This window comes from Balaenoptera borealis, assembly GCF_965194805.1.
Source record: "Balaenoptera borealis genome assembly, chromosome: 5".
NCBI classification, from domain to species: Eukaryota; Metazoa; Chordata; class Mammalia; order Artiodactyla; family Balaenopteridae; genus Balaenoptera; species Balaenoptera borealis.
In genome coordinates this window covers 47491626-47512595 of record NC_138862.1, presented here as the reverse complement: position 1 = coordinate 47512595, position 20970 = coordinate 47491626, and the positions used below count along the sequence as shown (strand labels likewise).

The following is a 20970-nucleotide window of genomic DNA, read 5'->3' as shown; positions in this document are numbered from 1 at the left end:
GGGATGCAAAAAGATATTCCATGCAAATAGAAATCAAAAGAAAGCTGGAGTAGCAATTCTCATATCAGACAAAATAGACTTTACGATAAAGACTATTACAAGAGACAAAGAAGGACACTACATAATGATCAAGGGATCAATCCAAGAGGAAGATATAACAATTGAAATATTTATGCACCCAACACAGGAGTACCTCAATACATAAGGCAAATGCTAACAGCTATAAAAGGGGAAATCGAGAGTAACACAGTCATAGTAGGGGACTTTAACACCCCACTTTCACCAATGGACAGATCATCCAAAATGAAAATAAATAAGGAAACACAAGCTTTAAATGATACATTAAACAAGATGGACTTAATTGATATTTATAGGACATTCCATCCAAAAACAGCAGATTACACTTTCTTCTCAAGTGCTCATGGAACATTCTCCAGGATAGATCATATCTTGGGTCACAAATCAAGCCTTGGTAAATTTAAGAAAATTGAAATTGTATCAAGTATATTTTCCTGACCACAACGCTATGAGACTAGATATCAATTACAGAAAAAAATCTGTAAAAAATACAAACACATGGAGGCTAAACAATCCACTACTAAATAACAAAGAGATCACTGAAGAAATCAAAGAGGAAATCAAATAATACCTAGAAACAAATGATAATGAAAACACAACGACCAAAAACCTATGGGATGTAGCAAAAGCAGTTCTAAGAAGGAAGTTTATAGCAATGCAATCCTACCTCAAGAAACAGCAAACATCTCAAATAAACACCTAACCTTACACCTAAAGCAGTTAGAGAAAGAAGAACAGAAAAACCCCAAAGTTAGCAGAAGGAAAGAAATCATAAACATCAGATCAGAAATAAATGAAAAAGTAATGAAGGAAACAATAGCAAAGATCAATAAAACCGAAAGGTGGTTCTTTCAGGTTATCAAAATTGATAAACCATTAGCCAGACTCATCAAGAGAAAAAGGGAGAAGACTCAAATCAATAGATACAAAAATGAAAAAGGGGAAGTAACAACTAACACTGCAGAAATACAAAGGTTCATGAGAGATTACTACAAGCAACTCTATGCCAGTAAAATAGACAACCTGGAAGAAATGTACACGTTCTTAGAAAAGCACAACCTTCTAAGCCTGAACCAGGAAGAAAGAGAAAATATAAATAGACCAATCACAAGCACTGAAGTTGAAACTGTGACTAAAAGTCTTCCAACAAACAAAAGCCCAGGATCAGATGGCTTCACAGGCGAATTCTATCAAACATTTAGAGAAGAGCTAACAACTATCCTTCTCAAACTCTTCCAATATATAGCAGAGGGAGGAACACTCCCATACTCATTCTACAAGGCCACCATCACCCTGATACCAAAAGCAAAGATGCCCCAAAAAAAGAAAACTACAGACCAATATCACTGATGAACATAGAAACAAAAATGCTCAACAAAATACTAGCAAACAGAATCCAACAGCACATTAAAAGGATCATACACCATGATCAAGTGGGGATTATCCCAGGAATGCAAGGATTCTTCAATATATGCAAATCAATCAATGTGATGAACCATATTAACAAATTGAAGGAGAAAAAGCATATGATCATCTCAATAGATGCAGAGAAAGCTTTTGACAAAATTCAACACCCATTTATGATAAAAACCCTCCAGAAAGTAGGCACAGAGGGAACTTACCTCCACATAATAATGGCCATATATGACAAACCCACAGCCAACATCGTTCTCAATGGTGAAAAACTGAAACCATTTCCATTAAGATCAGGAACAAGAAAAGGTTGCTGACTCTCACCACTATTATTCAACATAGTTTTGGAAGTGTTAGCCACAGCAATCAGAGAAGAAAAAGAAATAAAAGGAATCCAGATTGGAAAAGAAGAAGTAAAGCTGTCACTGTTTGCAGAGGACATGATACTATACATAGAGAACCCTAAAGATGCTACTAGAAAACTACTAGAGCTAATCAATGAATCTGGTAAAGTAGCAACATAAAAATTATTGCATAGAAGTCTCTTGCATTCCTATACACTAATGATGAAATATCTGAAAGAGAAATTAAGGAAACACTTCCATTTACCATTGCAACAAAAAGAATAAAATACCTAGGAATAAACCTACCTAAGGAGAGAAAAGACCTATATGCAGAAAACTATAAGACACTGATGAAAGAAATTAAAGATGATACAAACAGATGGAGAGATATACCATGTTCTTGGATTGGAAGAATCAACATTGTGAAAATGACTCTACTACGCAAAGCAATCTACAGATTCAATGCAATCCCTATCAAACTACCAATGGCATTTTTCACAGAACTAGAACAAAAATTTTCACAATTTGTATGGAAATACAAAAGACCCCGAATAGCCAAAGCAATCTTGAGAAAGAAAAACGGAGCTGGAGGAGTCAGTCTCCCGGACTTCAGACTATACTACAAAGCTACAGTAATCAAGAAAGTATGGTGCTGGCACAAAAACAGAAATATAGATCAATATGGAACAGGATAGAAAGCCCAGAGATAAACCCACTAACATATGGTCACCTTATCTTTGGTAAAGGAGGCAAGAACATACAGTGGAGAAAAGACAGTCTCTTCAATAAGTGATGCTGGGAAAACTGGACAGCTACATGTAAAGGAATGAAATTAGAACACTCCCTAACACCATACACAAAAATAAACTCAAAATGGATTAAAGACCTAAATAGAAGTCCAGACACTATTAAACTCTTAGAGGAGAACATAGGAAGAACACTCTATGACATAAATCACAGCAAGATCCTTTTTGACCCACCTCCTAGAGAACTGGAAATTAAAACAAAAATAAACAAATGGGACCTAATGAAACTTAAAATTTTTTGCACAGCAAAGGAAACCATAAATAAGACGAAAAGACCACCCTCAGAATGGGAGAAAATATTTGCAAATGAAGCAACTGACTAAGGATTAATCTCCAAAATATACAAGCAGCTCATGCAGCTCAATAACAAAAAAACAAACAACCCAATCCAAAAATGGGCAGAAGACCTAAATAGACATTTCTCCAAAGAAGATATAGAGATTGCCAACAAAGACATGAAAGAATGCTCAACATCATTAATCATTAGAGAAATGCAAATAAAAACTATACTGAGATGTCATCTCACACCGGTCAGAATGGTCATCATCAAAAAATCTACAAACAATAAATGCTGGAGAGGGTGTAGAGAAAAGGGAACCCTCTTGCACTGTTGGTGGGAATGTAAATTGATACAGCCACTATGGAGAACAGTATGGAGGTTCCTTTAAAACTACAAATAGAACTACCATACGACCCAGCAACCCCACTACTGGGCATATACCCTGAGAAAACCATAATTCAAAAAGAGTCATGTACCACAATGTTCATTGCAGCTCTATTTACAATAGCCAGGACATGGAAGCAACCTAAGTGTCCATGGACAGATGAATGGATAAAGAAGATGTGGCACATATATACAATGGAATATTACTCAGCCATAAAAAGAAACAAAATTGAGTTATTTGTAGTGAGGTGAATGGACCTAGAGTCTGTCATACAGAGTGAAGTAAGTCAGAAAGAGAAAAACAAATACCGTATGCTAACACATATATATGGAATCTAAAAAAAGAAAGAAAAAATGGATCTGTAGAACTCAGGGGCAGGACAGGAATAAAGACACAGATGTAGAGAATGGACTTGAGGATACCGGGAGGGGAAAGGCTAAGCTGGGACAAAGTGAGAGAGTGGCATGGACATATATACACTACCAAATGTAAAACAGCTAGCTAGTGGGAAGCAGCCGCGTAGCACAGGGAGATCAGCTCAGTGCTTTGTGTCCACCTAGAGGGGTGGGATATGGAGAGTGGGAGGGAGATGCAAGAGGGAGGAGATATGGGGATGTATGTATATGCATAGCTGATTCAGTTTGTTATACAGCAGAAACTAACACACCAGTGTAAAGCAATTATACTCCAATAAAGATGTTAAAGAAAAAGAAGTTTTCGTTGAAGGTTTTTCCAGTCAGTCCAAATAAACTTAGCTGTGAATGGAAAAGATATAGCGGACTGCCCTGGCTTCGTGCGTCTCTTCTGCCCTTGTCCTGCTCTTCACTGAGTCAGAAGGAAGGCATGTGGTGTGGCTGACCTCCAAAATCATTAAACATCTCCTGTAAACTGTTGCTGTTAGAGACACATTTTGGTTTATCTTCTGAAAGCTTATTAATAAGTCAGAATCTAATCTCAGCCAGACTGTTTGATCACTTTGCTCTTGGCTTTGCCAGGCATGGGATTTTATTGGGTGGTTGGTCTGTTGGCCTGATGATTCCTGAAGGGCCGTTGGTAAGCCAGCAAGTGCCAGGGGCACATCATTCAAATTCCAAAGACCTGTGACCTCCACTGACCTGCTGGTAGAGGTTTAGCCTTCTTCAAAGAGGCTCAGGTTGTTCACTAGACATAGAGACAAGAATACTCTGGGAAAACCTATGATGGAAAACCACCTTCCTTCAGAAAGTGATGGGGCTTCAGCGGGAGAGAAAAGCAAAAAAATCTGGTGGCTGAACTTGTTTCAGGTCCCCAGGGACAGTCTTTTTCTGTAGAAAAGGTCATATTGAAAATTGAAGCAATTCTATGTCTCAGCAGGTCTGAAACATGTTTAGAAAACATTTAAAACATGTTTCCCCCCAAAGGGGAAAAAAATGAGATAGTAATGAATAATTGAACTTTCTCTTTAGAGACTCAGTTCAAATCATTCTTCATCTCATTTCGTTTATAGAGCGCTAAAGGATCCAGGTAGTGATATAGTGCCATTCTAAGTGAGTTTAAACCATTAAAAAAAAAGCAAATACAATCCGTGCTACTTTATTAAAATTATATATGTAGGGGAGAGGACTTCTTTAAGAAACTATAGCTATTAGAGATAGACCCAGTAGCCAGTAATGCATTGAACAGAACATTTAATGAATACTACTGTGGTCATGGCATTCCCTGGGGATACAAAAAAGCACCTTATTCAATTTTTTTCAATAGTTTATATGCTCATTGAGGATACAAGACATAGCACATGAAAAGTTAAATATGCTGTGTTTTCCAGTACAGTAGCCACTAGCCACATGTGGCTATTTAATTTTAAATTTAAAGAGGTTACAAAAACATAAAATAAAAAGTCAGTACCTCAGTTGCACTAGCCACATGTCAAGTGCTTGGTTGCCATATATGGCTGGCGGCTACCTTAGATATAACACATTTCCATTATTGCAGAAAGTTCTAGTAGACAGCCCCGATTTCTTCAATACAGGGTATAGGCAACCCATAGGTGACATTTATAATAACTGCTTGTCAGTTGAGAATAGGGGAAGATCAATGCAGGTGGCAATGCTTAGGAGGACTGTAATAGGACCTTGAATTTATGGTTATTTTGACAAGCGTAAAGGACAGTAGGGGATATTCAGTAGAGAAACGAGAAAAGAATGTTTAGGGGAAGAATAGTCCATCTGGCTTAGGTCAAATTCCTGGTGTAGGCTGGGGAGGGATGCAGATGGAAAGCTGGATTGGGGTGAGAGAGACAGAGGGGCTGGCTGGCCAGCTAAGGTGTTCGTTCTGCTTCCTAATGCCGCTGGGTGCTTTTGAGTAGGGTACTGACAGTCCTGGGACAGTGGCACCACCCAGGAAATAACGCTTCCTCATGTAATTTGGTACACAGGTGGCTCATAGTTAATATTAGCCTACCAATGGGAGTTCATCCTGTGCTTCACGGTTAGCTACAGAGTTGAGCCTAGTAACACCATGTGTGCGTGCGTGCACAGCAGTGTGAAAGAGAATGTATCTCTTGGAAAAATTTATGGGGATAGAGAAAAGCATATTTAGAGCCTTCTCATTTACCATCACTGCATTTTGTTCCCGCATCCCTTTTTTTCTTTTTTCCTTTTAACATTTATTAAGCTCCTATCGTGTGCTAAGCATTGAAGGTGCCGAGATAAGACATGAATCCTGCAAGGAGCTCACTGTCTCATACAAAAAATTAGCCAATGCCATTACAGCGTGGACATGGCCATGACACGGCTGTGCACAGAGTACTAGGGTGCCTGGGGAGGTTCACGTGCAGACAAGACAGGCCCGGTATAGGCAGGTCTTTTCAGAGGGGGAGCTTCCTGATCTGAATCTTGGAGAAGGAGTACAAATAAATTCAGTAGATCAAATGGGGAATGCTCCAGGCAGAGAGGGAAGATCAGGTACAAAAGCAAAGAAGTACATCAGAATGTGACCACGTGGAAAGAGCTAGGCCTTGTTTCCTCTTTTGTCTTTGGCACAGCACAAAGGAGGGGCTCGAAGTATATTATTTTCTATATACAAGCTTCCCCTGTTCTCTGAAATCAGAGCATTCCTATGAAACCTTTCGTAAGGCAAAATGGCGTAAAGCGAAGAAGCAAGTACCTTGGGACACATCTTGTTAATGGATGCAAAATATAAATACAGATGAAGCACAGGTGCTCCCAGATACAGTTCAAAGCCATGGTGGCTTGATGCTGAGTTTAGTTCCTGAGGAAGGAGCTTGGCGGTGCTGCAAAAGGGATGCTGGATGCTATTTTTGCTTTTCGCTTTTTTCCATAAAAGTGAAAATCCTCCTTGGGTTTCATTAGCGAAAACAGGAACTAATGTAGGTCTTTCGTAGGAGTGAAGTGGAATAAAGTGAACTTTCAGAAAGTGGGGGACACCTGTACAAGCTCAGACAGGTTAAGCAGCCGGTGTAGACAGCACAGACTTTTGTCTAGGTGACTCACGTGGCTTGGGACCTCAGTTAAGTTGTCTTCACTCTCATCACCTGGGTATGGAATATAGTAAGAGTAACGCCAAAGAGAATGATATGGGGAGCTGGATTCAAGTTTGTTTAGCACGCCATAGTGCCTTTGTTCTAGTCTGTTTCTCATATAATCATGGGAATTTCTCCTGCCTGAGGAATGACATGCTAGCTTGTCACTCTTTTCCCCAGACTCATGCCAGGTAACTTGGGATCAGTTGGGGAGAATTTATGGAGAAACCTTAGCCCTTATAAATCACCCTAGGGAGAATTGATAGCTTTTTTTGTTTATTTTTCTAGTCACACAGCCCTTACTTCTTTGGCTCTGAAATGGCAGCATGCTTTTAGGAAAAAATACAAAAAAAAAAGAAATTAAAATCACAGTATTAAACAAAAAGCAGAGCCAGTTAGCAGTGTCTAGGAACAGAGCCACTGGAATTCTCTCACTTTCTTTATGAGTCAGAGGTAGTGACAGAGGGAGTCAATATTTTTTCTTCCTTTTATGATATGACAAGACCTCATGAGAGGCACCATGAAGAAGCAGTAAAACTATGAGCTTTGGAGCATGACCTGGATGGAAGTCCTGGCTCTGCCACTTCCAGCTGTGTGACCCTGGGCAAGTTGCTTGACCAAATAGAGGCTCCATTTTTCTCATCTTTAAATTGGGAATGTAATTCCGCCCTTGTAGGGTTGATGTAAGGAACAGAGATAATGAGAGCAGTACATTACTAGATAGTAACTATTATTACAACTAGTAATGATGAGTTTGAGTTTCTCCCGTGGATGACTGTGGGCTACTTATTTTCTTAAAGCAGAGGGTGCTATACCGCACTGCCTTTGGGATACTGGCCTCCAGGCATTATCTTTGTAAAGGGAAAAGAGAAGTCCCAGAGTAGGGCCCTAAGAGAAATAGTCAGTTTGATGGGGGCAGGAGGTCTGAGTGTCATAGGTAAACCAATAATCTCCGATGTAGCAAGATATACTAGAATATCAGTGTGTTCCTATTCCAGGAATTAGCTCCCTATTGATGGTGAAAAAGTAAATGCTCAAGAAAGATGTTTGGTTAATGATCTTGGTTAATTAGTGGTGGTTATGATGAAACAGAATTATCAGCTCAGAGATTGTTGAGCTAATTCATGAAATTATCTGGGCTTCTTGTTTACTGACTTATTGCTCATTCTTGGCCATTTCTCTATTTGTAACAATATCCAGACATGGGGAAAGATGAGGGAAGGAAGAGATCATTTCAATCTATCCAATATTCTCCATCCCTCCTTTCCTCCCTCCCTTCCTTCCTTCCTTTATTTTTCTTTCTTCCTATCACTCCCCACCCCCCTTTTTCTCTCTCACCTATTGTATGTAACGAACAAATTATTCTGACATTTCTGCGGTTATTATTATAAAGAACTGAGCCATGGGACCAAGACATAGTCATCTGTTTCTTTTGTTCCCTTTTCAGTTGGGGTTGGAAATCACACTGGGATTGTTTCTTATTTTATGGTTTGACATAGCACATAATATATACTGACACTCCATGTGTATTACATATTAACTAGCAACACTGAAAATACCATGTCCCAGTAGATCTTGAAATAATGAAGTAGGACAGTGATTCCCAAGCTGTTCCCAAGCTGTACCATAGAATACCAGGAAGATGCTCTCAAGTTGGGAAGATTTGTCGTCAAACAAGTTGAGGGCACACTATTTACTGTAACTTTTTTGAAGAATGAAAATATACAGAGCATATTAAGCTCTTTGTGAAATCTTGCAGTGAATAAAATTGGTCATATTATTTCATTGAGTATTTCTAAAATTTATTTGACCATAGAACCTTTTTCTGCATAAACGCTTTAATATCCCAGGTATTACTGTTTTTGAAACACACTTTGGAGAATGTTGAAGAAGTGGCATTCAGAGATTTTATACAATGTAACAGTCATTATTAAAAATATCTTTCTCCAGTTAAAATAGAATTTTTAAATCACAAAACCTTTTTTTCTGTATGAGGAATTATCTGTTGACTGGTGTCAAATATGGATATGTGAACATATAGGCCTCTTGAGACTTTTTAACTCATAGTTTAATTATTGTTTCTTTTCCTTTTTCTACTTACCCTTGACCTTATCTGGCCCCTTGAGACATGCAGAATTGTTCTTGGTACTCTAAGAAATAAAAATGCCCTTGGTACATCTTGGCAAGTTACGTGCTTATTTGGAATTGTATTCCCTTTCGACTTGGTTCTAAATAAATACCAAGAGCCATCTCCAGGTATTGTGAGTACAATCCATTTACTATGTATGTATGCTTAAGCAGCACCATTCTGTAAAATAATTGGCAAGACCTCTAGTGTCTCTAAATGGTAAAGAGAGTGGTTATTTGAGAATTGTTCTTCTATTTAAGATAAATAAATTAAGGCACACAGATGATCAAGGCCCCAGAATGAGTCACGGTGTTCTGGGAATTAAAACACTGAAGATTTTCTGAAACAGGGACTTCTCAGGTCACATGCATACGAACTTCACAGCTTCATTTCTATTGAGATCAGTAATAGTCTTAGAGAGAGGACTGCTCTGTTTTCCTGTGAATGTCATAATTTTTACAAAGCAAGCAGCCCTTCCCTGGTGTGCCAAGGTTTTTTTTAATGGTCCTAATTGATCTCTATCCTCCAGAGGGTTCTGAATTACGCAATTGTCTCAAGTCTTAACAAGCCGTCGCCACACCGCTGCGCAATGGAAACGTTCAACCTAAGGGTATTCACTTCGGTCTAGGCAACGCTCTGGCTGCTTCTGGAGAGACCAGGATCCTGGAGTGCAGGTTCTGGGCCATCTCGATTGGAGAAGCCTGTTTGGCCCATTTCCGCCTCCATCTTTCTTGCATTTCCCTTCCCCTGTCCTGGTGACCAGGGGCTGGTCCTGGCAGGACACTGGGGCTTCCCTTTGGAACCCATGAGATCTTCTCGGCTCTCTGCTCTCTCTGCACTTGTCTCTCACTGACTCCCAGCTGCTGTGGTTTATTTATTACTGAATTGAGCATTTAGTCTTGGCTGGTGGTGGCCTTGGAAGGAAGGTTTTCTAAGATTGCCTTGGTTTTCTTTCAACTAAACTTCTGCAAGCCTGGACATTTCTGGCATTGCTGAAATGCAGGTGATTTACCTGTAGAGGCTTAAATTGGGATTTTTGTTTTTAAAGAAAACCAACAATGTGATACACCCCTGTGGTACATTTTAGCCACTGGTTGAAAAGGACACCTTGTTCTGCCTTTTATCAGAAAAATGCAAATCTAAAGGCTCCCTCTGGGAACGAGTCAGTTTTCTATTCTGAGACACTCAACCCCCTGGCTCCCTCTACTGGTCACAACCTCCCTCCCCACTCATTTGAACAGCAGGGGACTGGAATCAACTGGGAGCTAGATGGGGAACTAGACAAGATGTGAGACTAAGGATCGTGAATCCAATAGCATATTTTTACTGCAGATCCCTTTTCTTCCCTCATTGTTCCAACCTCAACAGTCTTGGCCACCTCAGCCACAAATTCTTAGCTCCAACTAGCGTCTCCCTTCATGTAGTCCTTGGCATTATCTTGTGTCTGCCCTTTAACAAGAGGCCACTTGTTTGGATTTATAGCACTGATGAACACCATGACCTTTGGACTCTAAGACAGGACGATTGTTAAGTACAGATCTTTAAAGAAATATAATCACGTGCAGCCATCACTTTGAATTTACGAACCAAATTTAGATTTATCTTTAGCGTGCACGTGACATGATAGAGGAACATACTAAATGGGGTGAGAGCTGACAGAACATCTCCCAGCTGTCCTGGACAATGCCCTTCAACCACCTCTGAAGGTCTGCTGTCCTCCTGTTGAACTGAGGGCAGCTGTGGCTTAGCCACCCGCTGCTGGGTAGTGGAATATCTGCATAAACAAGCCATAGTTGCCCTAATACATGAAACCTTAACGATGGCCCAGAATTTCAGCAAAACAGCTGTTTTATCTAGCTAACAGAGAGGACTGGAGAAGCTCCCCAACAGGCTGAGACATTTTATTTCCTGGAGAAGCAAACAGCTGACACCCACACCCAGGCCTAGAGTTGGAAAAGTAGTACATGAAGTGACTAGTTGTCTTTAATCTCAGCACATCAAATGATGCCAACGGCTAAATATCCTGAGATGTAAACACATCAAGAGAGCTTAAGAAAGACAGTCTTCAAGAAAGACTTACTTAAAAGTATGTTTTCACAATGATGCTTAGTCATAGACCATGTAAATTTTAACACACAATAAATCAATTTCAGAAACACAATGACTGTTTCAAAGATACACAATTGTCAGGCATGCTTTACAGGAAAGTGAACAAGCATCTGGGGTAACATCTATCCACAGGGTAAATTCTTTCTAGAAAAGATACAAGAATATTCTTTTCTACCTTTATCATTTTCCACATTGGGGTAACTTTATGTATTACTAAAAATTGTATTGCTATCTTAGCAGAGAACATTTTGATGACATGACATCCATGGAGTTAGTACTCTGGGTCAGAGTCAGGTCTACAGTGAGGTCTCTTTTCTTTCTTAACTGGAAGTCCAGTTAAGGATTAAGAAGAGTTTTAATAGATGTAAAGCATATAAAGCTTTCACCCATGTGAGGCAGGTGTTACACTGAAAGAAGCCTGACCCAAATAGGATTTCACCTCCCAAACATTTGAGTAGGTCTTAGCTCAGATGATCGTATTAAAAATCTCTTTTCTAACACCTCAAAACTCTCCAGAGTTTCTCCCTCTTCTGTTTCAGAGGAATGGACCCTCTTAGCTGCACTATCCTCTCTCTATACTCTTGGCCCCTTGATGACCCCTCCCCTGTGTCATAACACTTCTCATGCCTACACCCCTCAACCAGTATGTCCCTCAAAGTTTCCTCTGATGGTCCATTATGAATATCTTGCCCTTTCTCTCATTAAAGACCTGGGGAGATGCTAGGTGGTTATATTGGCAACACACTGTCAATGTGGTAGGAGAGGAGGAAGGTTATGCTGTAAATCATCACATAAAAATAATACATTTGTTCTGCCACGTAGAAATTGGAACTCGATCTTAAGCCTGCTGCAAAAAATAGTCCTATTTCTAGAACTCAGGCAAATGCAAGGACTAGTGAAAGCACTGCCGGCAGGGAAATGGCTTAGCCATTGATAAGGCTAAATGAACTCTCCTACATTTCCTAAAGCACAAGGGAATCTTAAATTTGATATACTTGAGATTTGAGTCTCTATAAGTCCCTATAGACTCATAAAGATTTTTATGGAAGGAGTTAAGAAATATGGATATTTTATACTTAGGCTTTTTTTTTTTTTTTTTTCATTCATTCACCCACTCAACACAGATTTACCAAGCAGCTATTATGTATCAGACCCTGGAATGAAGAAAAACACACAAGGTCCCTGTGATGGTGACAGTGATTTCATTCTTCATAAGGGATTGTATCGACGCTTGCAAACATTCTGTAGTAGAGGTATAGTTGCAGCCCCAAACCTCTACCAGGTTATGGTTTCTGAGAACCCTATATTTTACGTTCCAACAGAATTCTCGGCATAGTTAGAAACATCTTAGATACACACTATGTGGGGAAGACACATTATAGTTATTCAAGATAGAGCGCTGATCAGAGAGTTTGGCTATATGAACTCCAGCCATGCTTCTCCTACACACACCTGGGTGATCTTAGGCAAGACGTCAGCCTCTCCGACATTTCTCATCTGTAAAATTAACTTTAGTTAAAATTAGCTCTGAGGATCCTTCCAGCATTTATACTGTGTGATTCCCTAAATAAAATGTTAAACCCCAAGAAGTTAGAATAGGACCTAGATAAATAAAGTGCTTAGAAACTTCATTTCAGTTTGGAGGCATGTAGCAAGTTTAAATTACCTCTCTTCTAGGTATATGAATTATGGTTTAGAAAAACGTAAAGCCTTTTTATTTGTTGGAGTGAAAATTTACATCCTGTTTAAGAGAAGTATGAGACTTTTGATAATGAGAAATGACACAACTATGAGTGGTACTCCAGAAACTTGATCTATAAGAATTCAAAAGAGATTTCTTCCACTGAAAGAAAAAAAGGAGGTAGCACAGAGGGGCATGACCACATCTGCAAACCCTGTGCTGAAGGAGAGAAGGACAGCTTTTGTTTTCCAGGAAGGGCAATAGAAGTGAGCCCAAAATTAATAGAGGAGATTGAAAGTGGACCATCAGTGTGTTTTAATATTTTACATAGTCAGCTATGGGTGTCCTGAGGTGCTTTTGCTTTTTGTTACATTGAGAAGTTAGAATTCATTATTATTTTAGTTGATTACTCTATGATCAGTTCTTGGGAACATTTTTGTTTCAGTCGCTTCAGTCTGATTCCATGCAGTTTCAACGGCTTTGTGGATTTGTGTTCACAGGGCCCCCAGATTATAGACATTCCGACCTTGTGTGTGACTCTCTTTAGCCCTCTTGCTGCAAATCTATTTTCTTGAGGATAGACTGTAAAGAACCTCCTTCCTTAAACAGCAAACGTAGTTACCAAAGCGATAGTGGAATGTCTAATTAGTGGCTTCTCTTGGTGCTGAAATGTGGTTAATATTCTTTCCCAGTTTTCACTCCTTGGGTCTCTGCAAAGGGGAAGTCTAGCAGAGCTCTAATTTAGTACTGTGGGGCATAAACTGATGTCAATGACTGCCAGGTCATTGGAAGATCTTTTTCATTATATCCTTAGCATTTTGTAACAACCTGTAAATTGGCCTTTTTTTTTTTCAATTTAAATTTCTAGATGCTTTGGGTAGTAAGGGGTTCTTTTTACACAATGTTAAAGTGAAAGATTCTCTAAATTCCATAGGGCGTTCATTCTTCTCTTAACTTCCCCTCTCTCTCTCTGTCTCTTTTTTTTTTTTTTTCTTTTCACTCAACAGCTAGAACAATGAAACTCTCAGAAGAGTGCACTCTAGTCTGAAGATCTATACCTTCATTGAATTACGCATATGTACGTTTATGGGGGCCTGGTGGAAGAGAAGAAAGCCAAGGCCTGAAGAAAGACCTGATTTTCAGAGGGTTACTTGGAGGACCAGAGGTTGGGAAATAGGCTGCTTCTCAATAGCGCTGCAAGTTGCCATATCAAAGTGGAAGACCATGGATAGGAAGGAGTAAACTGCTGCCTGTAACTTCTAGCTTGTGAGTAGTTACTGAACATTGGGCCCTTTGGGAGAGTTAGGGGTGGATTTGTTGATGTGAACCACCCATTAGTTAAAAATATGTTCTGAGGTTTTTATATTCATAATGTAGCTTTTAAAATTATAACTGGCAAAGTTCTATGGGTTTTAATGTGGGGCAGACCTGAAACATTTTGGTCTTTAGAACTGAGCTGTTCTCTTCTGTTAGAGAAGGGCATAGTAGAGATGGATCTTAACTTATTACTGGAAATACTCTCACTGATTTAAGAAAAAAAACAAGAGCAGATATGGATTTTTGCTCTTCAGTGTCTCCCCATATTCCGCATAAATAAGAGCAAAAAGCAGCTGCATTTGTAACAGAGATTCTGATCTTTCTCTTCTGGGGTACTTCCTAGGAGTGATTCTGCCCAGCTTCTCTCTCAATTCTCTGCTCGTCCCCATCCTCCCTTCCTTGATTTTTGTTTCACAAATGGAATTAAGGTGGGATATACTTTCTGATCATTGAAAGAATATTGTTTTATAATTTTGGGAATAGCAGAAGATCTAAAATGTGTGTCTCCCTAAGTGTAGCAGGCCCTCAAAATCAACAGAGCGCTCTCCCTGTGTCTCTAGTGAAACAGGCAGCTGCTTATCTTTTCTTTTATGAGAAACATTAAAAGAGTCATTCAAAGCCTGCTGGAATGGTACTGGGTAGGTATGGCCATGAACCCAATCCGGGGGCAGCTATATAGTGGCATAGATGAGACTCATGCCTCCACATCCTGTGCAAAGGGAGAGACATTGGGGTAACTCCATGAAACCCCACCACTGATTTTTCTAGAAACTTAAGAAGGAAAGTGTGGAGAAAGCATCACTTTGAGTGTCTGGTAAAGACCCCTGGGAAAGTTAGATCATAAGCAGGCTAGGATGATCTCACCCAGTTATTTAGGGTGTTGAACGTGATGGCACATGGGGGAGGCAGTTACGGTTAAATGGTTCATAGCCGGTAGAGTGGATTAACTGCCAGGAAAAGCAGAAGCAAACCGTGGGAGAACACTTTTCATCCCCAAATTTAGGAATAACAGGGAGCTCTTTTACACTAGCAGCACTTTGTTTTTCCTCCCAGAAAAGATAACTTTCCTCAAGGGGATCTGGTGAATGAAGCAGTGTATTTTCACCCTTGTGATGATGGGTGTGAGTCCGGCACTAACATAAAAGAGGAGTTAGCTTGGACATACCACACACTTGGTTTGGCCTGGTCCCATACCTGTGCTCTTGTCATGGTTGATTACCCATTTACTGCAGATATGAAGCAAGCAGTCTGCACTGTGGCTCAAGATAAAAGGTATTTTAATATGCTCAGGTCACATATTATCATGGCCAATAGTAATTTTATATCATTTTCTTAACGGAAACCACACTCCTAGCAATAATTTTTTTCCAATGAAGCAAAATTTCACATGACAGAAAGTTTTACATATAATTCTTTCATTTGAATAATAGCATTGAATCCTCTCTGTGCCAAATAGGCATTTAAAATACCTTTATTATTTCTTTTGATATGCAAACAATAAGGAGGAAAGGTTTGGAAGACCCTCAGTTAGACTTCTAATGATTCTTTTTTCTTTAATAGTGAAGAATCTTTTACATCTTTGGAGTTTTCCCCTTTCAAGTGAAACAATATAAGCAAACCAAAAAAAAAAAAAGTAAAACTTTTCCTCTCTTACTTTAAGAACCTTGAGGGCTGAAATAGTGGTTTGGTTTCCTGACTGCCAGCTTTGGTTTGCTGTCTCTAAGAAGTCTTTTGCAATTCCCCAGAGGAAATATTTGAAGAGGGTTTTTCTCCCACATGAGAGAGTTTCATCCCACACAGCCCGCAGATTCTGATGGCAAACTTCATGGACCAAGTGTTTGATTTTCCAGAGGTAGCTGCGGAAGATGTTTTTCCTTTCACAGGTGCACAACACTCATTCTCAGACTTCAGAAATCAGAAGGTAGAGACTGAAGTCTTTAAAAATGAGAGTAGCTTAAAGACTTGATATCTCTGCAAGAATCGTGTGCCAATCAGGTCAATTTTTACTAGATGAGGGAAAAGAGGGTGACAAGCAAGGATCAAACTTCCAAAGGCGTCTTAGCTAATCATTCTTTACAACCCTCTGGTGTAAACAGAAGTATTGGATAATCTGGCCTGTATTCTTCTCTGACTGTGAAACACATTGAAACGCTTTATGTTCAGGTGTGTGTTTAGAAATTCATGAAGTTCTTTTATACACTTTCTTATTCCAAGACAATTCTCATTTTAGGACGTCTTGAAAATATAGCTATGTGCTCTCACATTGTGCCCCAGCTTGTCAATTTGGATTTGTTCTTTCCTATCTACCAGCCACCTGATTACCGTCTCTGTGCAAAGGGCACCCGTTTGCATCATTTTTTCCAAGCACTTAAACCTGGAAAGATATTTTTTTAAAGGACTCACAGAAGCTGTCTTGGGGGTTTGGAAAACATCGCAAAATTGTTAGCAGACCTTTGACTGTGCTATTTTTAGGAAACTCATTGTGTTCTTTTAAAGTACATTTTTGACAATGGGACAAAGTTTTCCTTGCCCCACTGATATGTGAAATATTTACAATGAAAATATTTACCAAAAAATGGGGTGCTTACAGGAAAGCACCTCAACAGATACACTTTAACCTCCGCAACAGCCGGCAAAAGGGGAAAAGTGATTTAGAAGGAGAAAAGGTTTTTGCAATATTTATGCTGCTGTTTCTGCCCCAGATGAACTTTTATTCTACCGTTCAAACAGAAGTTTGTTTTCAAACCAGTTGCTGGTTTAAAGGAGCAGCTGATCTGGAATCCGTAAGAGTCAGCTCTACCCAAACAGTAAGCATGTTGACCAGAGGAAACTTATTCCCCCCGAAGCAACCCCTAGTAGGTCAGGTGCCTGCAGAAGTGTTATCTTACCTTGAGCGTGTAAGATCCAGAAGAGAGGCTGGGGGCTCCCACAGGAGAGGACCGGGGAAGTGCTCTGCTCCGCTGCTGGTGACATGCGCTTGGCTTTTATGGGCAGGTGGGAGGAGCTGCGCCCCATAGTAGGTGGGCAGAGAAGGAGCGGTGGGCGGCAGCCCCGGGAGGAGCTGGACGCTCTGCCCTGGGGAGGGGCGGGGAGGGCAGAGCAAGGAGCCCGAAGGAGGGAGGAGAGACGGGGAGGGAGGGAGGGGGGGGAGGGGGGTGCAGGAGTGGAGGAAGCAGTGGAAACGGGAGAGGGAGGGAGAAAGAGAAAGAGAGAGAGGGAGGGAGATAGTGACACAGAGAGAGAGACAGAGAGAGAGGACGAAGGGAAATAGATATAGACAAAGGGATGTAGCCCACAGACAGGGAGAGGGCTGGGGAGAAAATGAATAGGGGACAGAGACAGTCAAACAAGCAAGATACAGAAGGAAAGGGGAAATGGATTATTTTCCATTTTGTATGACATTTTTGATGATGGTGGGGGCGGGAGTCGTGGGTGATCGTGATAGCAAAAGGTGTTTTCTGTGAATTTGAAAAGCTAAATAACGGTTCAGGGCCACTGAAGAGTTCATAGGCGAGGGAAAGGCGGGGAAGCTGGCCGTCGGAGTAGCACATCCCAGGCGCTGGGGGACGCGGAGCAGGCGGGGCGCGGGGCAGAGGTCTCCCCAGCCGGCCGCGATCCCGCCGCCCGCTGCGCCCCCAAAGCCCCTGTCTCCCACCACCCGCTGGTAAAACCCGGCCCTTCACTCAACGCTCCTGGCTGTGCTTTTTTTTTTTTTTTTTTTAACATCTTTATTGGAGTATAATTGCTTTACAATGATGTGTTAGTTTCTGCTTTATAACAAAGTGAATCAGCTATACATATACACATATCCCCATATCTCTTCCCTTTTGCATCTCCCTCCCTCCCACCCTCTAGGTGGTCACGAAGCACCGAGCTGATCTCCCTGTGCTATGCGGCTGCTTCCCACTAGCTATCTGTTTTACGTTTGGTAGCGTGTATATGTCCACGCCGCTCTCTCTGGCTGTGCTTTTTGACGAGCAAGTTCTCCTGGTGCTGCCGGTAGTGAGGAGCAACCAGAGGCCCCTCTTGAGACTTCTGTGCAGCATTAAGGTAAATCCAGCAAAGGTTGGAAAGGATCAGTGGAGACTGGCTTTTGGAGAAAGAAACCTCAAAACCAGTCCGGTCCTCCAACATCTGCTTATGTAACAGGATTTCAGGGCTCTCTGCCCTCTGGTTATTTTCGGTATTTTAAAAACTCTCATTCCTAGCCATTGGAAAACGTCTTGGTGCCATAGCTCTCTCTCTGTGTGTCTTAAACATTAAGAGAGGATTCAACCAACAGGAGGCTGAAGGATCAGGCTGAAATTCTTAAGAAATACATTCAGAGAAAGAAAAACAAACTCCTTTAGCTGCTGAGTGGTGACTCACTTCCTAGCCCAAGCTTGATTTTTGCCACCAAAGGACTTAAGGCATTTTAAAAGAGAGAACCTGAGGGCTGAGAACCCTCAGAGAACCTGAGAACCCTAGGGGATGACGGACACTGACAGGGGGAAGGGAGGGACAGGGAGATGGATGGGTGGGGCTGAAAAGAATAAGGAAAATAACTTTTATTGAAAATATTGATATATAACTATATAATATGTATAGCTATATATATACATATATAAAACTGAATTCAGTGTTCACCACAACCTTATGAGGTTAGGTATGATTCATACTGTGTAGATTTTTTATTTTTTCTCTTTTTTTAAGCAAGGAATTTCAAAGGGTTAAGCGACTAGCTCAGGCTAACAAGAGGGGGAGCCACAGCTGGTGAGCTTGCAAAGCACCTGCACTCTGCACCTCAGACCACCATATAGAACACCTAGCCTGGTCTCAGGTTAGGTCCTGATGTCTTTGTGTGTGTGGAGAGGGGGTTTGGGGGGAGGGGGTGTTGCCAGACTCCAAGAGAAGGAAAAATGATGGCCAAGAGTGGGATTTGTTGAACTGGGTACTGTTGACATCTTGGGCCAGATAATTCTTTCTTGTGGAAATCTTTCCTGTGCATTGGAGGATGTTGAGCAGCTCCTCTGGCCTCTGCCCACCAGATGCCAGTAGCACCCTCCTCCCTGAGTTATGAAAATTGAAAATGTCCCTACATGTAGCCAAACTGGGGGGGGGGGCAGGAGGCAAAAGTCCCCTCCTCCCTTTAAGAACCATTGGTTTTAAAAGGTTCGCAACTATAAAAAAAGGATTTTAAAGAAATCCATTAAGAAAACACCCAATAGTGGCATTTGGATAATAGTAATATTAGCTGCCGTACGTGTTAAGGTTACACTGGACATAGTTTTTACATATTCATATTTCCATCTGTCTGCCTCTAGACTTCAAAGCCTCAATTGTTTTCTTTGTAACTAAGCTTATTCTCAATTGGATACACCTGGGAGTCGTAGAGTCCCATGTGCCCAGGGTCTGAAGGAGGATTAGTGATATATGAGATGAAAGTTTTAAGTTCTTTGTCATAAACACAAATTTGATGTTAGAACAGTTATTCGAATGTTACTCATGATGTTTCATGTCATTAATTATTTGCCTTAATAGGTATAATTTTTCATCTCTAGACCCTCTTCAGAAATAGTATGTTTGTGTTTTGAGAATGTGGCTAAATCCACTGAAGGAAGTCTATGAAATGAACAACCCTTGTAACTGGACCTAGAAGTAAAACTGCATTGACTATTCTGGGGCTGACCCCTGAAACCAAATGTGATTTTACAGAGAAGGTACCACTTCTGGGACTTTATAGTTTAGTAAAGAAATGTTTTCTGGGCAAACTAAATAGGACCCAATTAGAGGTACGTCTGGGTGATAAAAGTATTAGTAGATAGCCTCATCAGGTTATAACAAATCATCTTTTCAGTTCTGATTTAATGCCTCCAAACATTCCAGTTCCATCACATAGTTGTGAAAAATAGAAACAGAGAAGGCAAGAAAAGCACATTCAAAGGGAAGGCAATTGACGGCTGTATTTTCTTTTCCTTTGTTCCTCCATCACTTCCTCCTTTCAAACCTGAATATCCAGCCACTATAACAAAAGAGTTCCTTTCATTTTGTTTGGATGGTGCTAATGATTAGTTCGTTTCTCCAGTTCACACTTGCCTGAATCTGATTCAGTAGCAGATCTGGACCACAAGTCAGGAATCCCGGAATGTGATCTCTTTGCTGAGTCTTAGAGTGCCCTTCTAGAATCTCTTGAAAGTGACTTAGGTTTGAAATGACCTAGTTTGGTCTTCTGTGGAAAGAAAGGAATCCAATGACAACATATTAGATGGCTCTGAAGTTTCCATTGTGTGAATATAATAACAACTACAGATGATTACCTTATTTTAAAGAGCTTTGAAAATGGAAGCTTTTTTTTTCTTATTTAGAATTATTCAATTAACAAATATTTATTAAGAATGGATACAGGCAGTGTGGGGTATTCAAAGCAGAGGAAAACAAGTATGTAGATTTACTCTCATGGAAGAAAAAAAGCATGAAATTCCTGAGAGTTGGGTAGCAAAGAGACTTCAGGGAGGAGCTGGCATTTGAGCTAACTGTGGAAAGTAACATTGGGATAGATGAGTGATGAATAGTACAACAAGGGAAGAAATGTATACAACTAGGGAAGGCACAGGAATATTTGGGCGATGGTGAATGGCCGGCATGACTTAAGTGAAGGGTCTGTGTAGCAGAACAATGAAGCTAAGCAGCAGGAAAAGAGAGGTGGAGTCAGCCTGTGGAAGGCATTAAATGTCACCTCGTAGTCTGAACTGTATACTGTAGGCAATGAGGAGTCATTGAAGACTTTTGAGCAGTAGAATGGCATGATGGAAATGGCATATTATTAAGAATTTACTTTTCTTTGAATAGGCTCTTTATAGTAGCTTTGCATATAAATGCTTGCCAGTATGTCCAGGGCCATTAGCATACTTAGAAACAGAGGAAACAGAG

At 40.5% G+C, this 20970-nt stretch overlaps 1 protein-coding gene across 4 annotated transcripts in view; it reads right to left on the bottom strand.

Moving 5' to 3' along the window:
• COL8A1 (collagen type VIII alpha 1 chain) overlaps window positions 1-17186 on the bottom strand; it is a 156253-nt gene extending 139067 nt beyond the window's left edge. The window contains exon 1 of one of the 4 annotated variants that reach the window (XM_082392093.1): window positions 16950-17186. The gene's annotated coding sequence lies outside the window, so the exon portion shown is untranslated. The remainder of the gene's footprint in view (window positions 1-16949) is intronic. The other 3 variants (XM_082392091.1, XM_082392090.1, XM_082392092.1) reach the window with 3 other exon arrangements.
• Between the last annotated feature and the right edge of the window lie 3784 nt (window positions 17187-20970).